Here is a 23,282-nt window from a genome sequence, read left to right on the forward strand (position 1 = left end):
TCATTATAAATGGGTGCATGCAAGTGGGGGGCTCAAAATGGAGTTGCACTGACTCAGGCCACTTACGTAGGAGTGATGGGGCTATTACTAATTAATCAAATCTCACAAGTTCCACAACTCAACCTTTAAACCAATGAGCAGATATCCTGTCCTGGTATGAGTTAACTTCTGCTCATCCTCTGTAAAATGGACCCCCTCTCTCAAACCTACATTAAGGCTGAGACCATGCCTTGTCCCTTTTATAAAAATGCTCAATTTGGTAGCACCAATCATAATGCCCACCCTAAATGATATAATTTCCAATCTCCATCCAGTTTTTAAAATGATTAATGCAGTCACCATTTTGTAAAAGCTTATAATATTTTCAAGATTGTTTGAATCTATGGTTTCCCAAATTGCAATCCTAATTAGCTCGTAATAAATGTAATTTTATTTATTTTTACTAGATTGATTTAATCTGTTGACATAAGTGTTTCCTTGAGTTCTGTGAGCTGCTTCATCAAAATGATTATACTAGAGAGAATCAAGGAAATTCTGATTCATAACTTTTTTTAAAATTTTGGTACTAGGGATCAAAATCATGACCTTGCACTTATGAGGCAGGCATTTGAGCCACTAAGCTAAATCCCTAGCCCCATAACTTTTTGATTAGAAGTACAGGTTACAATCTGGAGTTTCCATTAGCATCTAAAGTGTGTGTGTGGGATTCCTTGTGCAATTGAATGGCGTCTGATGTCATCTCTAGGTAAATAGTATCAAAATTGATTTGAATTATAGAACATCAGGTAGCATCTGCTGAAAAATTTCTGGTGTGGTACATGGAGAATATTTCTTATGCACGTGGGGCCATTAGTGCTGTTTGAGTAGGAAAGATAAAATTTGGTCTTTTCTTCTATTTCTAGTAATGGTATCTCACCAAACTAAGAAAGTTTAAATAGTAATGAAGATTTTAGAATTTAAATTACAAATGAAGTTAGAATAATCACTACAACTTTCTATTTTCATGAAATATGGCAATATGAGACAGGTTTTGTCTCATGCAAAGTACAGGCCCAGAGAGGCTTCACTCAAAACATAACCAAACACCTACCAAAAAGATAAGTAGCAAAATGACAAAACTAGGATGGCAAATATTGAATGTTCAAGAGTGGGTACACACATTCAGACTGCATTTTAGCAGCGAGTTACAGAACACTGAACTGACACAACTTGAACATGCAACAAAAGTCGTGGAGGTAGATGATCCTAGACTAGCTCATCACCTCCAAATGTCATTAAGGATAAGTCTTATTTATCTTACTCTTCTCCTGGGCAAGTGGCTTTCATTTTCATGGTGTCCAGATGGCTGTTGCACCCTAGCTGTCATATATGTTTTAGGAAAGAAAAGGGGCAAAGAAGGAAAGAAGGACAATAAGGAGCTGTGCTGACCAGGTCCATTCTTGGTTTAGTTTTTCTGATTGGTTGTGTGGTGTAGTCACTTCTAGACACAAAAGACCCTATGAATCAAAATATTTACCTTTTTGTCTTCCATAGTAGAAGGAAGCAAGGAAAGATAACTTGGAGATGATCCTTGGGCTTCTTATCAAAGAGCTTGCTGTAGTAACATTTGGGACTCTGTGTACCCTTGTCACTCTTGTTACCTATCTTTGAGTTTTCAAACTATTTCTTGGCAGGGGCTGGGGATTTAGCTCAGCGGCATAAGCGCCTGCCTTGCAAGCAGGCGGTCGTGAGTTCGATCCCTGGTACCAATAAAAACGAAAAAGACAAAAAAAAAAAAAAAAAAAAAAAAACAAAAACTATTTCTTGGCATAGAGCAGGGTTAATTGCATATGTTCTTACGATGTAGCAGAGAAATGAGTAACTTGATAAAAAAATTGGCTGAATCATGTATATAAAGAAAATCTTCACATCTATAGATGATCTCACCATTCTTAATGACAATAAAAAATTCCTGCCTCTAATCCTAAATACAATTTTCAGACAATACAACTTTTAGTAAACTGTGTCTTACTGAGTCCTTGCCAAGAGAAATGTACATAAATACTACCTTTGGTACTAAAACCTGTCCTGTCTGTAAAGCTTGAAGAAATTCCCAGCCCAATTCCCATTTAAAAAGATGTCAAGTCTTTGAGGAAAGTATCTAACGATTATTAAGCAAACTTGGATAGCGTGTGTAATGAGACTATAATTATGTGCTCACCTCAACATTTGGTCAAATCACTTTGATACTTCATTGACAAAAAGAAATAAAATGCTTAACTGACCCCATCTTAGATAGAGAAGGAAATGTTTTTGCAACATTTTTCAAAGATGCTATCTTGGCAAAATAATATTACTTCTCTTGTCCCACCCAGCCTTTGGGAACTCTAATCCTTTGAAGGCTATTGATTTTCTTTTGTTTGCACACTTTCTCACGACTCAATTAGAACACATTTTTCCAGTGGGCAACGATCTTGATCACATTAACATTCATGAGATGAGCCTGGGTCCCACTTGTTTAATAAAAGAAATAGATTCCAGGGATATTATTCAGTTGTCGTAGCTTATCACCTTGGGACAACATTACTATTGCAATTCCATTAAAAGCAATAGCAATTGGAAGGGAAGTAGCAATAATAAAAAAAATTGTTGCTTTTAGGCAACAACTAGAAAGTACTTGCTTGTCATGGATCTTCTCCTGTGGCCTTTTAATCAAGAGTAGAAGCTGACAGGCTCCAGGCAGTTGGGGATGCTGCAGTGGTTCATGAGGAACAGTTGTGCTGACGAGGCTGAAAAGATAAAGGGCAAAACACCAGCCTGCTCTTCAGTACTATCAAGGGCTTTAGTTCTGCTCCTACGAGTGCAATGCCATACACACAGCCCTCTGCTTTATTTTGCTTTATCAAATGAGCATTTTGCCAAGAATTGTGACAGATGCCTGGTATGCATTATTTCATTAAGGTCTCATTACAACTCTAAGGGGAAGATATTATAATTCATTGCATAAATAAGTATGGTTAGGCCTCTTGCCTAGGGTTGTATTATTAGTAAATGGTGGGAATGGGGTCCGTGGAAGTCATGGAAGTCACAGAATGATGGGGAGAGAAACTCTTTGACAGGGTACAGTAGCAGGAGCTGAAAAAGAGCATGAATGGTTAGAAACACTTTGGGTAGGGCAAGCTGGATATGAATGAAGACACAGGTAGAGGTTGATGACATGGCCCAGGATTGGCCCAACACTTCTCTTCCTGAAGGTTTAGCTCCACCTCTCTGACTCTCACCAGGTGGAGTTTTTTGCTGAGCCTTGGTCCCTTTGGAGCCTATGCATAGCTTAGTTCTCTTTGGCTAGAATACGTGTAAAGATGCGAATAAAGCATCATTCTTCCTGCTTCCACACATTACTTCTCTGGCAGCATTTGCATGGGCTCCCTACATGGGGGCCCATTGCAGTAGTGAGTCATGTTTGCAGTCAGTTTTTATTGTCATAACAACATATCACAGACTGAGTGCCTGAAATGAAAGATTTGTTTTTCACAGTCCTAGAGGTTGGGAAATCAACAATTAAGGTGCTAATGATTGAGTCTTGAGAAATGCAGGATCTCTTCCTGGTTTATAGACAGCTGTCTTTTTGCACAATCCTGATATGGATATGGAGTTGGGGAGGAGAGAGAGACAGAGACAGAGACAGAGACAGAGACAGAGACAGAGACAGAGACAGAGAAGCAGAGAGACAGAAAGATGACCAAACAACCAGGCAAACACTGGGACAGCCTCTGGGCCTTTACACTAAGCTACATCTTCATTTTTTTTTCTTTTTTAATTTTGAGAAAGGGTCTCTGTAAAGTACCAAATTGCCCAGGCTAGATTAGAATTTGGGATGCTCCCCTCTCATCCTCTCAGAGCACTAGAATTACAGGATTATGACGTCTTCTATAAGGGAAAAAATCCCATCACATTGTCCCACCACTGTGACCTCATTTGACTCCAGTTAGCTCTGAAAGGCCTCATCTCCAGACACCATCACATCAGGAGTGGTTATACATATTCTGTCCTTCCCCCATCTCCAAATGTCCTTATTCTTTGGCACCTTATCAATCAATTAATTCTTTCTCTATGGGCAACAGGGAGAAGCAGAGTAAAGGCTCTTGGAGTTCTTTTGCGTGATCTAAATGAGTCATTTATTTAGAAGGTGTAAAATGCAGTATTTTTATGTCTTTTCTGGTTATCTAATAAAATTCCGTCTTTCTCTGCACCCTACTTGCATGATGAGTCAGAGGAGCTTGTGCCTTTCCCCTTGGCCAGCTGAAGCCCTGAGTGATAACGCTTCTGGCCCAACCCACAGAGACTGGGTTATGCTGAACAGCCCTTCCTTGCTCAGGTTCAGCATTTTGTCTCTTGGGATGTTTTTTCCTTGTTCTTTCTCTTTGGGTCATGGACTTAATTTATTTTTCCTTGTTTTTCTTCCAGTCATTTGATTGGTACTTCACCTACCACAAAAATTCTTGCGGATACATATAATTCAAATGAAGAGAACTTATGCTGAGTGGACATTCAGGAAAGGACATGAAAACTCAAGGCTTTTCATCAATCCTGTGATTGAACTTTTATTTAGAAGCCTCTCCCACCCCCTTAACCAAAGGACACTGAGTTATTGCATAATGAATAATTAAAAAGCCTCTTCTCGTGATCAGAGTCAGGAGTTTTTCTATGTTTATTTAAGTTAATCCAGTTCTTCTGGCAAAAGAATTCCTGATAAAGGATAATGCTAATGTAGCATTTCTAGTAAGTTTGGAATCTAAATTTCTTTTATTGAGTAGTTCAGAAATGATTATCCTTTGTCTCAAATGGGTAACTGCAAATGCAGAGAGAGCTATAGTAATGGCCTTGGAATATTCTGGAGGCTAAGGGGCTTCACAGTGGCCAATTCAGTCTATTGCCATTTGGGGTAATTTGATTCAGTCCCTCAGTAAAAAGGATATGAATAAGTATAGAGGGAAACTTAACCTAGAACTTACTACTTTGGCTTAATGAAAATTACTGCTTTCCTACCTCTGTGAGAGTTCAGAGGCCTAGGGTGATCTCCCTAAGTGGTTTCAGCTAACCTGATAAGGGAAGAAAGATGAGAATTAATGGCACCATCACTGGAAAGTTTAAAGTCTAATTAGCTCTCAGGCTCGCTGAGTTTTGTTAATTCGTCGATGAGATTTTGAGAAGGTAGGCAAAACAGGGAGGCAGCAAAAACTAAGTTAGAATGAAGAGCACCAGGAAAAGCAACCAACCGAGGTGATTTGTTCCACATTTTGACCCACCCAGCATAAAAGCCACTGATGATTTGTTACCTTGTTAAAAGGTTCCCAGAGAAACTTGGAATAGTGGCCCACTTAGACTTCTGATTAATTTTCTATAACTCAGGATGCAGTAAGTAAATGGATTAAAGAATCATTTGATCTTCAAAAAGAGGTTTATGGTTGCTTTGATGATTAAGTACCCAGGGGACACAATGGATTAGCATGGATAATGGATTAGGAGAAGTGGGATGTTAAAAATGAACTCTCCTCCTTGGTCACATATAGACGATGCTGAGGTTAAATGGGGACTAGGTTAACTCTGTCATGCACTTGAATGAACACTAGAGAAAAACAACGTGAACTTGGATAACCCCAAAGAACCCATTTTTCTCATTCTGGATAGGAAAATAGTTTTTCCGGTAGAGCTTTAAAATATAATCCGTGTTATGACAAGATGATAAATACTTCAAAAAGAACCTTCACAAGCTCAGGTTCAAAAAAAAAAAGCACATTACGAAAAACAACTTGCGTTTTGTTTGTTTACCAGAGGGCTCACTTATGCCCAATCAGTCTCTATAGCAAAAGAAGAGGTGCCTTATAGAAGAGGACTCCCAGCTGGGTATAGTGATGCATGACTCTATTTCAATCATCACACAAAGGCTGAGGGTCTAGGATCACAAGTTTATGACCAGCCTGGTCACCTTAGTGGGACGCTGTTTCAAAATAAAAATTAAAAAAGGGCGGAGGATGTAGCTCAGTGGCAGAACTCTTGCCTAGCATATGCAAGGAGGTCCTGAGTTCAATCCCCAGTACTACAACAAGTAGAAATCTCCTTTGGCTGGTTCCTCCATTTCCTTTCAGGTCTTTGATCTTCTCATGGGGTTATAATTTACAAAGACAGGGAAGAAATGGCTGTGTCTCTGAGCTACTCCTGCCTTATGCGGAGGATGGTGGTATGTAGGAGGATGTTTCACATGGATCCATGACTTGCTGTGATGTCCTGAAATTGTGTTTTTAGTTAGTAATGATTTTTCTTGACAAAACAAAACACTTAAGTTTTCTCTTTTAGTCTAGATCTTAAAAAAAAGAATGTATAAAGAGTTTTACTTGTTTGATCTTTATAGTCATAACAGATAGTCATAACAGAAGAGATAGTATATTAGGATATATTTGTTGACACCTAATTTTTTCTTTGGATTTCTACATAAAATTAGTAGTGTTTATGCCACATACTATTTTTATTTTACTTAAGCAGTTGCTCTTTACTATGTTTCATTTGGGGTATCTGGTCATCTGTGTTCTGTGACACTGGGAAGACCATCTTATCTCTCTGAACTGCATGCAGTATTCTCACCTAAAATTATCTTATTCTGTCTACTTTCAGGGCTATTTGGATAACAAAAATATAAATGAGATTCTATTAATTAAAATATTTTGAAAACTGTTATGCAAAAGAAATTTAAGGAGAAAATGAAAATACAGTATTAATGCTATTCTTATCAAAATTTTTTTACTTTAAAGAGGTTAAAACCAAGGAAAATAAAACAGAATAAAACCAATCAAAATATACCAGTATAAGTGATACAGGACTTCAAAACCTTACAAAATCAACAATAGTTACCATAATGTCTTTTGCCATAATGTCTTCAAAATAGCTGCAGATACCTTCAGACATTGTAAGAATTAAAAAGAACAGAATAGAATAGAAACAAAAACAACAAAACAATGAATGCAATAAAGGACTTCACAACAATAGTAAATCCAAAATGGCTACCATAATATGTCTTGCTATCTTTTAAATAGCTGCCCAAGCCATCAGATTTAACATAATCAAACAAAACAAAAAAGAATAAAGCCCAACTCAACAACACAATGAGAATGATGTGGTTTCCAGGTGGGGATTGCTTCCTGGTGAGGCCTTGTTCTCTTTCGTCGCAGTCAGCGAATGGCACTGACTCATTAAGAGAGGCCTGGGTCTGTCTGTCCCACTCTGGCAATGGCTCGCACATGGCACTGCTTTTCAGGCAGGGACCACCTGCTTGTGGGGCCTCATTCTCTCCCCCTGCAGTCTGCAAGTGGCACTAACTCATGGAGAAAGGCTGGGGTCTAGCTGCCCCGACTCTGGCAAGAGCCTGTGCATGGCACTCATCAAAATTTTAGCAAATTTTTATAGTAACATAGAAAAATTATTCTAAAATTTATATGGGTAGATCTATCTAAAATAATTTTGAAAAAAGAATAGAGAGAAATCATTTTACCTAGTATTAAGATGATATATATATAGTAATTAAGATTGTGCATAAAAACATAGATTTGTGGAACAGGGCATATAATCCAAAAGTAGATACACATGGATATGACCAACTACTTTTTGATAGTAGCACAAAATTAAAAGAGTAAAGGGAGGATAACTTTTCCAACCAATGATTCTGGAACAATTGAATATCCATAAACTTAAAAATAAAACCAAAATGCTAAGCCTCACACCTTATACAAAAATTAACTCAAGATGAATTATAAATATAAATGTAAAGCATAAAGTGTTGCAAAATTTTAGAAGAAAACTTAAAATCTTTAATGCCTAAAGTTTTGTGAAAATTTCCTGGGCATCACACCAGAACCACTATTCATAAAAGAAAAAGTGATATTTTACCAAATTTACACACACACACACACACACACACACACACACACACAAAATCATCAACAGCAACAACAACAAAAAAAACTAGTCCTTTGGGAGAGACTTTAAAATGAAGAGACAAGCAATAGACTGAAAGAAAATACTTGCCAACTACGTATCTGACACAGAGCTCATGTCAATGGTGAAACAAATAAATAGTTCAACTGAAAAACAGGCAACAGACATGAAAAGTTGTTGCATCTGTAGTTTTAAATGGGTGACAAATAATTACGTGAAGCCTGCAGTGCAGGCTCATGTGACAGGTTGTGAGGCCTAGCTCTTGCAGTCCTGCACTATTGTTCCACCGGAGGATGGGCAGCCCACCAAAATTAACGGCTGTAGGACCTGTTCACCAACACTGTCTCCACTCTGGAAAGAATGTTTTGTTTCTGAAGTGTATAGAGACGTAATTACAACAGATGCATATCCTAATCTAATGCCTTATTCTTCATAAAAATCAAGTCCATCATCCCCAGAACCAGCCAGCTAGTCTTCTAAAGAGGATATTAGTGCAAACTCCAGTAGACCCAAAGCGTCGGAAGTTGTAATGGATGATAACAGAGAAGGTCTTTTTTGCAGAAGCCACAGAACAAGTTTCTTTGGATAGCCCAAAAGGGGACACTATTGTGTCCTCAGTAGTCACATCTGCCATCCCGCCTACACCCATTGCTCCTAGAATTGAATCAAAGAGTCTGTCAGCTCCTGTGATCTTTGACATGTCCAAGAAGAGATTGAAAAAGAGGCAAATGGAAATATTTTTGATATAGAAGTTGGTGTGCCACATCCAAAGCTGATGATGACATGAATGCTTACACGGCATACAGAGTACCAACAAAGACTTCTCTTTCCATGTTCAGTAAGGGTGCATTTTCAGTTAAAAGAAGATTCAGTGACTTTCTTGGTTTGCACAACAAATTAGCAATCAGGTATTTACATGTTGGTTATATTGTGCTGCCAGCTCCAGGAAAGATTATAGTAGGTTTGACCAAAGTCAAAATAGGTAAAGAAGATCCATCATCCACTCAATTTGTGAAAAATTAAAGAGCATCTCTTGAAAGGTACCTTCAAAGAACCGTAAAACATCCAGTTTTACTACAGGATCATGATTTAAGGCAATTCTTGGAAAGTTCTGAGCAGTTAATACACAGGCTCCGGATGGAGCAGGAATATTGAGGATGGTAAACAAAGCTGTGGATGCTGTCACCAAAACGACAGTCAGAATGAAATAATCAGATGCATGGTTTGAATAAAAACAGAAGCAAGGTGAAGATCTGGATCACCAACTTGGGAAACTTCATGCCAGTGTCAAAACCTTGATCTGTCATAGAAAAGAACTTTCAGCCAATACAACTGCCTTTGCTATAAGTGTTGCCATGTCTGGTACTTCTGAGCCTTGCATGGAGTTATTTACAGCTTTGTTGTAACTTGTAGAGGTTGAAGAGAAAATAGATCAGTTACATCAAGAACAAGCTTTTGCTGATTTTTATGTTTTCAGAACTACTTAGTGACTACACTGGTCTTATTTCTGCAGTGAAAGGTGTGTTTGACCATCGAATGAGGTGCTGGCAAAAAATGGGAGGATGCTCAAGTTACACTACTAAAAAGGGAAACTGAGGCAAAAGGATGGTTACTAACAAACCAGATAAAATACAAGCTAAAAATGATATGAGAGAAAGAGAAAATACAAGGAGAAAGATTTTGAACAGATCTCTAAAACAATTTGAAAATTAGTGGAAAGATTTGAAAAGAATAAGGGAAGGATTTTAAAATTGTTATCGTCAAGTACTTAAAATAGTTAGTACAAGCACAGAAACAGCTGATAAAATACTAGGAGGTTTTCCTATCTGAAGCCAAAGCCACTGGTTAGCAATAAGATCATTTCACTTAAGACACTGAATGTTTGTTCCAATAATCATTAACTCCATAATGAAATAACTAAAAACCATCTAAATAAGTCATTATTTATTTTATGAATTATATATGATTTTTACATGTAAATATATGTATATATATTCTGGCATTGTATTATAAGTTGCATGTTCTGCCCATCTTTGAATTAAGAGGATTGTGGTATGACATTCTGCAATACTTTACAGAACTGAACACAATTGAGTCTTAAATACTTGTACTGAAAAGTGCACTGCAAGGTCAGAAAATTTTACAATACTTTTTCTTTATAATATTGTCTGTAGCATGTTTACCATCTTAATGAAATGAACTATCATTACTAATAGCATTACTAATGTGCCTGTTTACATGCTTGGACAGAAATTATGATTTTGTGGTTACAGTAATAAAGTGATATTCTTTATGAAAAAGTATAAATATATGAAAAAAAGTTCAATGTCACTAAGCATTAGGGAAATGTGAACTAAGAAAATGAGATATACTTATGAGGATAAAATTAAAAATAGTAAAATTACTAAATAGTGGCAAGGATGCAGAGAAACAATCTCACATACATTGTTAGTGGAATATAAAACAATATAGCCATTTTGGAAAATAGTTTGGTCAGTTTTGAAAATCTAAATCTGTGCCTACCTTATTATTTCTGGGCATTCATCCCAGAAAAATGAAAGTTTATGTCCATACAAAAGCTTATACATGATTTTTCATAACAGCTTTATTTATAATAGTCCAAGACTGGAAACCTACTTTAGATGAATGGTTCCACAAATTGTGCTATATATATGCTATGCCTCTCTACACAGAAATAAAAAGGAACAAACTATTGATGGGCTCAAATTGATAGCAGGATAATTCTTCTCCCAAAGATAGCTGCATCCTAATTCTTCAAATCTGTGAATATGTTATCTTATGTGCCAAAAGTGACTTTGTGGATGTTACTAACCTTAATAATTTGAGATGGGAAGTATATTCTGAATTGTCTGAGTGAACTCAATGTAATCAATCACAAGGGCCCTTAGGAAACAGAAGCAGGGAGTCAGTCAAAGACAAATTTGAGATGAGCTGGAGGTCTACCTAATCTGGAGCCACAAACCACAAAATGCTCTCTGAGCTGGATGAAGGTGGGGAGCAGATTCTTCCTTAGCATCTCCAAAAGACACACAGCTTTGCCAACATCTTAACTTCAGCCTAGTGAAATGGATTTCAGTTTCTTGACTTCTAAAAGTACAAGAGAATAAAACTGGGTTGTCATAAGTCACTAAGTTTGTGTCAGTTTCTTACAGTGCCCTAGGAAACTGGTTCAAATAACTTTGATGGTTCACAATGGCATTATATTCAATGAGAAAAAATAGCAAAGGTCACATACTATATGATTCCATTTGTATGATGTTCTTGAAATGGAAAAGTTATAGAAATTGAGAATAAGTTAGAGGTTGCCAGGGGGAAGGGTGATAGAATTAACTATAAAGGGCAGGCTGAAGGAGATCTCTGCAGTAATGGGACATATCTGCACCTTGACCATGGAGGTGCTTATAGGAGTCTATACCTGTGACAAAATGACATAGGACTGTACACACATGTGTACAATATTGGTTTCTTAGTGTTGATATTGTAGTGTGATTATGCAACCACTTGATAAAACAAGATGATAGCTCAGTGGATCCTCTCTGTATTCTCATTGCAAACCACTCATGAATCTATACTTACTTCAATGTTTAAAAAGTTAAATAGAAATAACAATAAATGAAATGTATTTTAAAAAGCAAAAATAAAAGCCATGACTAATTCAAAGCCTGTAATGAAGCATCTTTTCTATAAATTTCTAAGCGTCTGTGTAAGCATACACATACTGCAAGTTTTGCTATTTGGAGTCTTAAAGAATTATGACACAGACTGAGTAAATTGAAGTGATCATAGTAATTCACAAATAACAAACCTCAGTAATGCTTTGCTGAGTAATTTACTAGTAAGTTACTCCTGTTTACAAAATACCTGAAAGAATGTCTTTGTGTTTTTGACTTAGCTCTTATCAAAAGGACACTAGACTGCCTGTAAAGAATCACTATGCTCAAGGATTTAAGCACTCAAATAGTGTCTAAAGAGGCAGTCCCTACTTCAGTCCAGCAGTGCCCTGTACTAGTCAATGGGGGAGCTGCCAAAGCCCAAATGATTTACCCAACAAACTCATTTCCTGCAGTCCTTAAGGCTGGATATCTGAGATGAGGGTGCCAACATGGGAAATTTCTCATGAGGGCCTCTTATCTTGTAGAGAACTATCTTCTCACTGTCCCTTGAGGAGACAAATAAGGAAAGATGCTCTCTGAGGTCTCTTCTTATAAGGGCACTAATTTTATCACAAGGGTCTCCTCCTTGATGGCCACATATAAACTCAAGTATTTCCTAAAGTCTTCACCTCGAAATTCCACTATGTTTGGTTAAGTCTTCAATGTATGCCTTGGGGTAGGGCAAAAAATACAGTCTGTAGTAGATCTTGAAGTGGATGTTCCAGGCTAAAGGGAACAAAAAAAAGGAATTAAGATATAAATTACTAAAGAAGCAGACCCTTTGGTGCTCATTAGTCCAGACAGTGTCCTGGGAGCTTGTTGGCAAAATAACCCATGCAGGAAAATATCTTATTATAGGGATAAAATACTTCTGGTGCATCTGCATAGTTTTTTTATTTTTATTTTAAGAGAATAAAACTAAACAAAGTAAAACAGTATGAAGCCAATCAAAACAAAACAATGAAAGCAATACAAGACTTCAAAACAAAATAATAGGAAATTAAAAATGGCTAGTATAATGTCTTTTGTTATCTTCAATATAGCTGCCCACACCATTAGACACAATAAAATCAAACAAAACAAAACAGAATAAAACCAAACCAAATCAAACTAAATCAAACCAAATAAAACAATGAAAATGATACAGAACTTCAAAGCAAAATAATAGAAAATAACAATTTTGTTATCTTCCAAATAGCTGTCCAGACTACTAGATATAGGCATATAAAATCAACCAAACAATACAAGAACTAAGTTGTTTCTTTATTTCAGTTGTTATTTTTTTCAGAAATTTCAGGTGTGTGATCTCTGTTACCACATGTGCATCTCCTGAACTTGTTCTGGGTAAGCTGGAGGTCTGAGATTATATTTTGCTCCTTCATCTTGACATTTTCCTGTGTTCCTTGGGATCAGCCCATTGTTGCATCTGAGGTGCTTTCTGCACTGGCTGCCAGACTCTTGGTGAGTGGATTGGACTACGCACCTGGATTCCGGGGTTCTTGGAGTGGTGGAGAGACTCAGAGTGGTGATTCACTGATGCTCCCCCTGATGGCAGTGGGGTGGCTTCTTCTCCAGGCCTACTCTGGGCTCCTAAATCTCTCTGAGTCTCTCCTGGCTGCTGGTGTGTAGCCTCTGGGTGGGGCTTCTTACTATTAAGTCTATTTGTTCACAAGTTTAGTTCAGCTCTGATATTTCTTTGCCGATTTTCTGTCTAGGTGATGGTCTCTCTGTAACAATGGGGGTCTTCCATTAAAGCTGTGTTATTACTTATTTGATATTCCATTTCTACCAATAACTGTCTTACATAGTTGTGTTCTCCAGTATTAGGTGCATATATATTTATGATTGTTATGGCATTTGTGCTGTCTCTATGTTTCTCATTTACCCCAGTCAATCCCATGTTATTGTTCTTTGCCTCATCTTATAGCTGTTAGATTGATTTATCATTGTTTCTTGCTGTTTTTGCATTATCTTTCTTTTCATTGTCACTAGCTGCAATTTTGTCTTCAAGATCTGAAATTCTTCTGTTTCCTTTATTCAATCTGTTGCATATACTTTCAATGGAGTTTTAATCTCCTGGAGTTCTGTTTGGATGTTTCATGAATTCCATTTCTCTCCTATGTTGGCATTTTTGTTTCCATGTTTTCTAAGCTCATCTATTCATTTATTTGTGTTTTCTCTAACATCTTTGATTTTAAGCACCATTTCTTTTTTTATCTGAGCTATCATTTTCTCTGTAACCTTTCACACTTCTTTTTTCACTTCTGTTGTTGTTTCAGAAAGTTCCAGTGTTTGGCTTCCAGCTTCATAAATCTCATTGAGTTCCAGGACTGTCCCGGGTGGCCTGGGGGTTTGGGGCCTCACCCTATCTTTATGCCTTGCCATTCTCCACCTTCTCTTTTTTCTTTTACTTCGTCTTCTGTGTTGATACTTGCCAACCTCCCATGATATATAGCTCTAACACAAGCATTGAGACCTTTCTCAATAAGGAAAGGAGATGTCCATTCTTCAGAGACGTCCTCCACATGTACTTGGTTCTTTGTAGCTGTCGCTACTTCTGGTGTTTACAGTTCTGTGATAATGTCCATATTACATCCCAGAGATGTACTGGGTACAGAGCCAGTCTTGGCCTCTGGATGTGGTGGCTGGGACTGGTCTTCTATTAGTGGAGTTCTCCAGAGTCCAAATGCTGTCTCCTTGCTGATGCTTCAGACAGTTCCACATTACTAACATTGCTGATCACTTCACCCTCCAAAGGTATATATGTGTCTGTGTGCCGGGCTGTTGTTCTGGGTCTTGGAGATCCTGTCCATCAGACATTCTTCTAGCTAGCCCTGCCTTCTGGAGCAGGGGTAATGGAGGAGGCCAGGGACACAAACTCACTGTCTTCCAGCTGGCCCCACCATCTGGGATGTAATGGTGGGGAGCAGAGTGTGAACTCACTGTCGAGGATGTAATAGAGGAGGGTGGAGCACAAACTCACCGTCTTCCAGCCACCTTGCCCTCCAGGATGTCATAGTTTTATACTTTGAAGAAGATTTAAAATTTAGAACTGTTTCATATGTCAAATGTAGTAGAATGAAAAGTCTGTGAAATGGAATTCTGTGTATCTTTAGTTATGTTACCGAATCTATTCTGAGCCTCTCTCTCAGATTTGTACAAGGAGATGGCACTTCATATTTGATCGTTGTGTTAAGTGAGATCCTATAAGAAGTGCCTGGACATTACTGAGCACCTAGTAAGTATAATAAGTGGTAGTTCCTTTTCTGTTATTTCTGTTACCTAAAAAGTAAAGCCCCTTTACTGGAAAATCTGTTGTATTTTTAAAATAGAAAAATGGGTGAAAGATTCAAAAGGACGGAATAATTGTAATAGGAAGAAAATTATCAGCCATAAATACTAAGGATCTGCAAGGTCAACATCTCAAGGCAAGAAAGCCTCCTGAAAATTGGAGGTGACATAACAGATACAATACTTCTAACCTGAAGTGACCCCCAAACTGACAAGGTCAAAGATTTTTAAAATTACCTCTCCATGGATGATAAACCAGATACCACCTACAGTAAATTAATCCATTTAAGTTAAATAAACCACCAGGGCTTGAAATGGAAACACTATTTCACATCTTAACACATTTTCTCCCAAGTTTGAAAGCAGAAAAGGAAAGTCATTTCTTTCTATTTGTCTAAGTGCTATTTTTCTTTATTTGTCTTGTTTCTTTCATTACAACATCACTGCTGTTTTCACACTTTTAGTGTAAGCATTTCCAGGCAAACTAAAATCAAAGACAAAAGTGAGTAGAGAAAATAGGAAACTTGCGATGGATATTTGCTAAGCTGGTACTGCATTTATTTTGTAGCATTAAGCCAAAGACTTGGTTAAATAAAAAGGTAGAATCGAGTTAGCATCAACATTTATGTGTTTGTCTAACTTTACTGTTTTTATTAAGCGTGGTGGTCTCTAACACAGATATAAATAGGCATCTAGAAGGTCATCAGCAAGTCTTGCACCTTGGAATGGAAACACCAAATGTGTCCAAATGACAAGTTTATAAAACTGCTGCCTGATGTTCTAGTCACTTTGTTAACATAGAGTGAAGGTTTTAAACATTCTTGCCAGATACCAGGTTAACTTTTATAGGGCATTATAAACTCATTTTTGTAGTTATTTGCCTTAAACCAAACCAGTGATGAACATGATCTTTTATGCATAATGAGTATACAATAAATGTATAAGTTAGGTCTGAGTGACACATATGAAACATTTCAACTGGTACTGTATACACAGAATTTTAAAACGTTGCAGTGGAATATCTAATGTACACGTTAAAAGAGAGTTTCTGTTTTCCTAGTCACATGTTCCTGTGGGGAGAGATTTCATTCTCATCTTGCAGAGGAATTAGAACAGTTATGTGATCAATGATGTCAGAGAAAATCATTGCTGGGTCTCCTCCTTTTCGTGGGTTTCTCTTTCAGATAAACGTCTTCTTTCTTTCTGAGAGGCGGTGCATGCAAGATGGTCATTCTTCACTGGTGAGTTTCTAGAGAAGGAGACTCACTCTTCACAACTCCCCAAACTTCTCTTTGAACCCCTCCACCTTCCTTCTCATGTGGTCTGTTACCTTTTCGACTGTGCATGATGTTTGCTCTCCTGCACTGCATGGTTGCTTGTTTTTTTCAATTTTCTTCTGTCTTCTGGGACTTATCTTCCTGTTTTATCATTTATTCTCTTATCCTGCTGTGACACATTTTCCAAAGAAAGGTGCCTGGGTAGTGTTCCCTTTACACGTGCTTGGTAATTAACTGTAGGTTGGCTTCATAGGTGACTGGCACGTGGCATCCCCGTTAGATGGGATTACCCTTTGTTTAATGTTCTGTTATTGCCACCTGGGATTCTTAACTTTTAAACACGGTTCCACACTTTCTTTTTCTTTTTTGGTACCGGGGATCGAACTCATGACTGCGTGCTTGCAAGGCAGGGCTTATGCTGCTGAGCTAAATCCCCAACCCCACACACTTTCATTTTTTATGGGCCTCACCAATTATATATAACTGTCATTGTTGGCTTTACGTAGGAATCTTAGGTTGAACTATTTCTCACATAGTTTTCTGTCATTGCTGCTCTATTCTGGTGTTCTGTATTGCTGTTGAGCAATCTGACACTGTCTTGGTTCCATCTCTATTGTATGTGGCTTGATCTTTTTCTCTTCTGTACTTCTCTTGTCTACCAGCCTCCCTTCCTCTCCCTTGAGCTGAAATTTTATGATGATGCACTTGGCTTTATGATGATGAACTTTTTGTCCTGTACACACATTGGGTTCAATCTTGAACTTGATTGCAAAGGACATTTCTTATATTATTGTTTTTATACTTTTTTGCTTTTTATTAGTATGTGTTTAGGTACATAATAAATTTGGGGAATTGACACATACATATTCTGCATTTTGATTTGTTTTGAAACTTCTATAAATCGAAATTAAATTGAATTAAATTGAAATTTTCTATACTTTTTTCTTGTGGAGTTCTTGGAGAATAGATTCCTTGATTTATTTTCTATTTTATTACATTTTTTCTTGTTTGTTGTCTTTTTTCCTTGCTTTCTGGAATTTTCTTTTGATTTGATTTGATCGTACTTCTGTTCTATTTGTTTCTTAAAACCCTCAGTCTTCATCTCTGATTATTCCATGCGTAGCTTCTGATTCTTTTGTCATGGGCATATAATTTTTTTCTACCTGCTTATAATAGTGTCACATATTTTTTAGAAGCATTGTCTTGTTCGCTCTGTTTTATAATTCTCTATGTTCCCTTTTGTTTCTTTTCATTTTTGCCTTGCATGTTTGTGTTTTCTACAAATATCTACTAATCCTTGGTTCACAGTTCATACTATAAAGCGATAATAAAAACCAGATTCGAAGATGAATTGTTGGTGCTAGTGACTGGTGGGCTGTATATAAAGTAATTTGATAGAATCTTGGTCTTTTCTTAGGGGAAACTCCAGAGTCAGCATCAACAAGTGTCTCTATCATACCTCAATTTTCTCTTAAGAATAAATTCTAGAAAATCCTCAACTACAAAGCATTGTAAGAATGGACAAGGGAAGAAGAGAATGATATTTTACTACCCATGTGTAGGCTTGAATTGAATGCCCCACTTCAAAATCATGCTTCATATCCTCTCTCCATTATGCCTGGATTTTTCCTGCTATAGAGATGAGACTCTGATTTGTGTTTTTCGAGAAGAAATTTTTACCATGTGGTAGACAGTGAGCTTGAGGTACTCAATTGCCATCTTGTTACTAACCTCTAGGTCTTACTGTCAGTTGACTTCTGCTTGCACCATACAGCCAGGCCCTGAGTCTTTCCTGAGATTTGCCAAGCAAATGAACTTGCTTTTCATCGTTGTCTCCCATATGAAAAGATGGATTTATGCTTTGTCTGTTTGGATAAGTGAGTTTCACACTTCTGTGTATTTTTGATCCTCCTAAATTTGCTGACACCTATTGTCATCTTTCATCTCTAGTTCTGCTCTTTTTGTCCTTCTCACTTATACCTTTTTTTATTTCTTGATTTATATAGTGTTTCAGAAGGGGACAGATTGCATAATTTTTCAGTTCACCACATTTAAAGAGAATTCTTAAGTGACCTTCTAAAACTCTCTAGTACTCTGATTCCATGTCAACATTGAAGCTGGCAGAGAACTGGCATGGACAGTATCCAAAACTGGGGAAAAAATAAACAGAAAAACAGAATACTATTGTTTGACAAGGAATGTTCTTAGTTATGTAAATAGATCTTTAATACCAAGGACAGATGGGTGACATTTTTCTCTTTTGAAGGTTATGCAGCTTTCTAGCTTTTGGAAAATATAAACAAGTGTCAAGATGGAGAAAATTCAGTCCTTTCTTTTAAAAAGTAAAAATGTAAAGTTAATTGGAATTTCTGGGTTGTTTTGGATCAAACTTCTAGCACTGTAAATTTATGTAAATTCATTAAAAAGTATTCTAAAAGAGAAAAAATATCTGCTGAAAACTGTGACAAAAACCTAACAGACAAGAGTTAGAAATGAAGACAATAGATTGATATCTGTAGGTTACTCTGAAATACATTTTAGAATAAGAATATCAATGTCTTATGTTTTCATCACTAGATCCCTGGCACTGCACCAGAGCAAAAAAGTATAAAGAAACAGAACATATACAAGAATAGATGGGCATATATATATATATATATATTAATTTTCACAGTAAAATTATTTCAACTTTACTGTGCATTTGAGATTTTTCACAGTGTGATATTGTAAAAAAAAATGATTGCAGTGATAGAGATGAGAATGAAGGAAATAATGCTTACAGACATACACTAACCAGCAAAGTCCAGAGAAGAAATTGTCATTTGGATTTTCTTGGCAAGAATCTCTGTGTGAACTCAGAATTTTAGCTGTAAAAACCTAAATTGAAGCTGCATTCTCATGGCTATAGGTATCATGGTGTTGCCCATTGGGGGATCTTGCCACTCAAACCTAAAATGAGGATAAAAGCTAAATTTAACTAAGGACTTCCAAACCATAACCGAGGCATGGAACAAAGAGAAAGTCTTCTGGGCAGAATACAAGGTCAAATTCCTGATGTACCAATTCAGGACAATGTTTTTTAGATTGTTCATTTTATTGTTATATCTAACTTTGTAATTTCAACTTGCAAATTCTGTTAACTAGAACATTATGCTGATGAAATCCAAAGAGTATTGACCAAATGGCTTTTAGTCTAAAGTAGTGTAATTCTATATTATATCAGATTTATAGGCTATCATCATATAGTCGGTTTGCTTCATATGAAACTACAACAAATGGTCAAAAATATAACCTTTGAGTTATATTTGGATTCTTGAGTTACCTTTGGAAATTTTAATCTTTGCAACAAAAGGGGTTTGGAGAGAAAGTTTATTTCAAACATTCTTATTATCATTTTTGGAAAAGTGATTAATTTATGGCCATAGGAAATATTTGATAGGCTTAACTTCCTAGTTGTTTAGGAACTCATCAGAATGTAAACAATTTTCCTTTTGGAAGGAGATGAGTTTAACAAAATGTTTAAAAGTTGACTTTGAAAGACTGTTGAAATATTTTTTTTTTTTGTCTTTTTCCTTTTTATCGGTACCGGGGATCGAACTCACGACTGCCTGCTTTCAAGGCAGGTGCTTATGCCGCTGAGCTAAACCCCCAGCCCCAAGACTGTTGAAATATTGCAACAGGAAAAATTTCATATAAATAGAAATACCAAATGTACATGTTCATGTATTATATATATTCATCTATTCTCCTGTTAAAAGAGCCTGCTGCAATATTGGGGGACACTGTGTAATGTAAAGTGAGGTGATATGCAATCAGTGTTATTGTGTGCCATAATTACAGGGCTGCAAGAGATGCTGGGCTGATGTTTTTATTGATATTGAATCTATTCATTACAGAATAATCTCCCAAGAATCATCTGAACATGTTGATATTTGCAGTTCTTCAAGGACAACTCTTTCATCTTTCTTCAATTTAATTTTTTTGCAGACTTAAGGAACATAAATGAATTTTTAAAATAGTCATTTACACATTCAAACATGCCATGTTTTGAAGGATCTTTGCAGCTATTTTAGACATATACCAAAAAACTACTCATATTCAAATTCAAAGAGCATTTGATTACTTTAATATAATCTCTTCAAATGAAGAAGAGGAGTTCTGAAGATCTCTCTGGTTTATTGTGGATTGTAGGAGAAATGAACCCCAGAGCAGGCTTGTCTAGAATCACTACTTGACACTTTTTTTCCCCTTTATATCACTAGTCCTGTTCAAGGTAGAATTTCTGTCCTGTTTGGCTCTGTTATCATTTGGCAGACTTTTCTGAACCTCAAATCACAAATAGCTTTGTTCATACTTGTTATTGAAAAAATTTAAAAATACTATCATAAAAGTACTGGTTACAAAAAAAGACAAGCAACCTGATTAAAATGGGCAAATAATTAAACACTTTACAAAAGAAAATATGAGTAACAAATAAACTCATGACAAAATATTTATCATCATTTGTCATCAGGAAAATGCAATAAAACTATAATGCAAAACCCAATGAAATGGCTTAAATAAAAAAGACCAAGCACCAAGATTTGAAGATGTGGGGAAAGTAGAACTCTCGTACCTTTCTGATGGGAAAGTAAATTAATATAATTACTTAGAGACACTTCTTGGTGATTTTATATAAAGTTAGGCACACATTGTGTACAACACACTTATTCAAGAGAAATGAAAATATTTAAACACATAAAGGACTATGCACAAATGATCATGGCAGCACTGTCTGTAAAACTTAAGAACTGAAAAGAATTCAAATGTCTATCTTCAGTGAGTAGATAGATTTTGATATATTTATGAAAAGCTGTCTAAGTGTTGAGGCCTGATACCTATGAATGTGAACATATTTTAAACAGGGTCTTTTCAGAGGTAATGAAGTTAAAGATGTCAAGTTGACATCATCCTGAGTTAAGGATGGGCCCTAAATCAAACAACTAGTGCCTTAATAAGAGAAAGGACATGAAAACATAAACATACTGGGGAAGAAGTCACATGAAGACAGAGGCAAAGATCCAACTGATCATGCAAGCAGCCAAGAAACTCTAGAAGCCACCAGAATTGGTAAGAGACAAGGAATATTCCTCCACTAAAACTTTCAGAGAGAATGTTCTTCACTTAGCATCTTGATTTTATACTTCTGACATCCAGTTCTGTGAGACAATAAATTTCTGTTTTCAGCCACTCAGTTTACATTGATTTGTTACTGCAGTCCTAGGAAACTCATATACTATAAAGAAAATGCAAGCTATTCTGTAGTGACAGAAAGCAGAACAATGATTGCCTGGCCCTAGAGGTTAAGGGAGAGAGGGACTGAACAAATGCCAGGGTAAGATTTTAGATGACAAAGTGTTTTGTATTTAGACCATGGCAGTGACTTCATAGGTGAACGCAGTTATCAAATTTTCAATGAGTGCATTTAGTTGTATACAAATTATTCTTGACTAAAGTTTATTGCTAAGAAGCACTGGTTATTTCCAAACACAGATGATCCCTGAGAGTAGAGCAGTAGAGTATCGGTGGATAGGATGAGTCTATCCCTGGAAAAACACTTCCTTCCTAGTTTGAGAATCGGATTGTAAAAGTTGCATAGTTGTTTCCTGGTCTTTGTATTCTGGAAGAACATTAAGTAAGTGATAGTAAAACAAAAACAGTTTTGTTAGAAGATTTCAATTTTTTGTTTTCCTTTACAAAATTCAATGTCAAGGTTGAAACATTAAAAAGTAAAGAACAAAGTTAAGGCCTTTGTTCCTATCAGTTCCATCTGGTTTCCCAAAATAGATCACTGCTTAGGGCAATTGTCAGAGAGAGAGAGAGAGAGAGAGAGAGAGAGAGAGAGAGAGAGAGAGAGAGAGAGAGAGACAGAGAGAGAGAGAGACAAAGAGAGAGAGAGAGACAGAGAGACAGAGAGAGATAATTTGCAATACTTCACTGAGAAAGAGCATTTAGATTCTGTTAGATGAGGGGACTCTTCCTATTCTTGGCTACTTGTGAACCTCTAATTCAAAACCTTTCAGTTCCCTTCACCTCTCCCTGAGCTGTTTGCTTATGCCCAGACATACCAAAGGACCCGATTCAGAAGTCCTCGAATCTGAATTTTTCCCAAGTTTCTTGGTTCTGTGGTATGAACTCTTGAGAAACAATGTCCTTGGGAAAATTACATAAGCACTCCCTACTTTTATTCGTGGGATTTATGAATTTTAGCAGGAGGTCTGTCATGCTTCCGTTAATCTTATCTGGAACTCAATGAACCCTTTCAGTCTGCTGACCCAAGTCTTTCTTCAGGCAGGAAGGTTTGTCTCCACTATTTATTTAATTATTAACTCCCGTGCTTCTGTTCTTTCTTTTCTTTCTAGATGCTTCTTCAGGATCTTCTTTCAGTGATTTTCTCAGTGATTTCTATCTCTTTCGTTTTATCTGCATAGCAACTTATTTCATTCAGGCTTCTTATATACTTCTTGGTTGTGACCACTGACTTTACAAATTGTCTACTCAGTAATTAAGTTTTAGCTTTTAAATGAAAATTAGTACTTTTTTTTGTTGTAGTTCCACAACTCTTTTTTATGCCTGCATCACATTTCTTGGAAAACTCTTAAGAGTCTCAACTCCTTTAAGCTGAAGGTTTTATCTCATTCTTCTTTCAATTAGAACTGCCTTCTCCCTGGTGTCTTCCTCTTTGGTTTCTAAATACTCCCGTCTTCCGTTGCCTGCTCAGGGCTTCTCTATCCTCAGAACTCAGAAAGTCCTAAGCACGCCTTCACTTTCTGAAATTCTCTGTTGAGGATTAAGAACACAATTAGACTAAATATTGAAATGGGGAGTGTCAAAGGAATGAACATGACATTTAGGGCTCTTTGTTGCAAAATGTCATCTTTTGGGTATTAAACTCTTTTCAATGTATATAAAGGCATTTTTACATAGTGACATATTTTTATACATAACATTAAGATATATCAGTCCTTTTAGTCATAGTTTTACTTTCTGAGGTTTTTTAGCTACTCATAGGCAAAGATGATAAACGGAAATT

The 23,282-nt window shown here is 36.6% G+C and overlaps 1 long non-coding RNA gene and 1 pseudogene across 1 annotated transcript in view; both read left to right on the forward strand.

The window, feature by feature from the left end:
* Positions 1-23,282, forward strand: part of LOC134471767 (uncharacterized) — a 105,798-nt gene that overhangs the window by 56,800 nt on the left and 25,716 nt on the right. The window lies entirely within an intron of this gene.
* LOC134471867 (sorting nexin-2-like) lies at positions 7,099-12,803 on the forward strand (annotated as a pseudogene).

The sequence above is a fragment of the Cavia porcellus genome, unplaced genomic scaffold (genome assembly GCF_034190915.1).
Source record: "Cavia porcellus strain 051 isolate PalLab524CR breed Dunkin Hartley unplaced genomic scaffold, mCavPor4.1 scaffold_20, whole genome shotgun sequence".
Classification (NCBI taxonomy): Eukaryota; Metazoa; Chordata; class Mammalia; order Rodentia; family Caviidae; genus Cavia; species Cavia porcellus.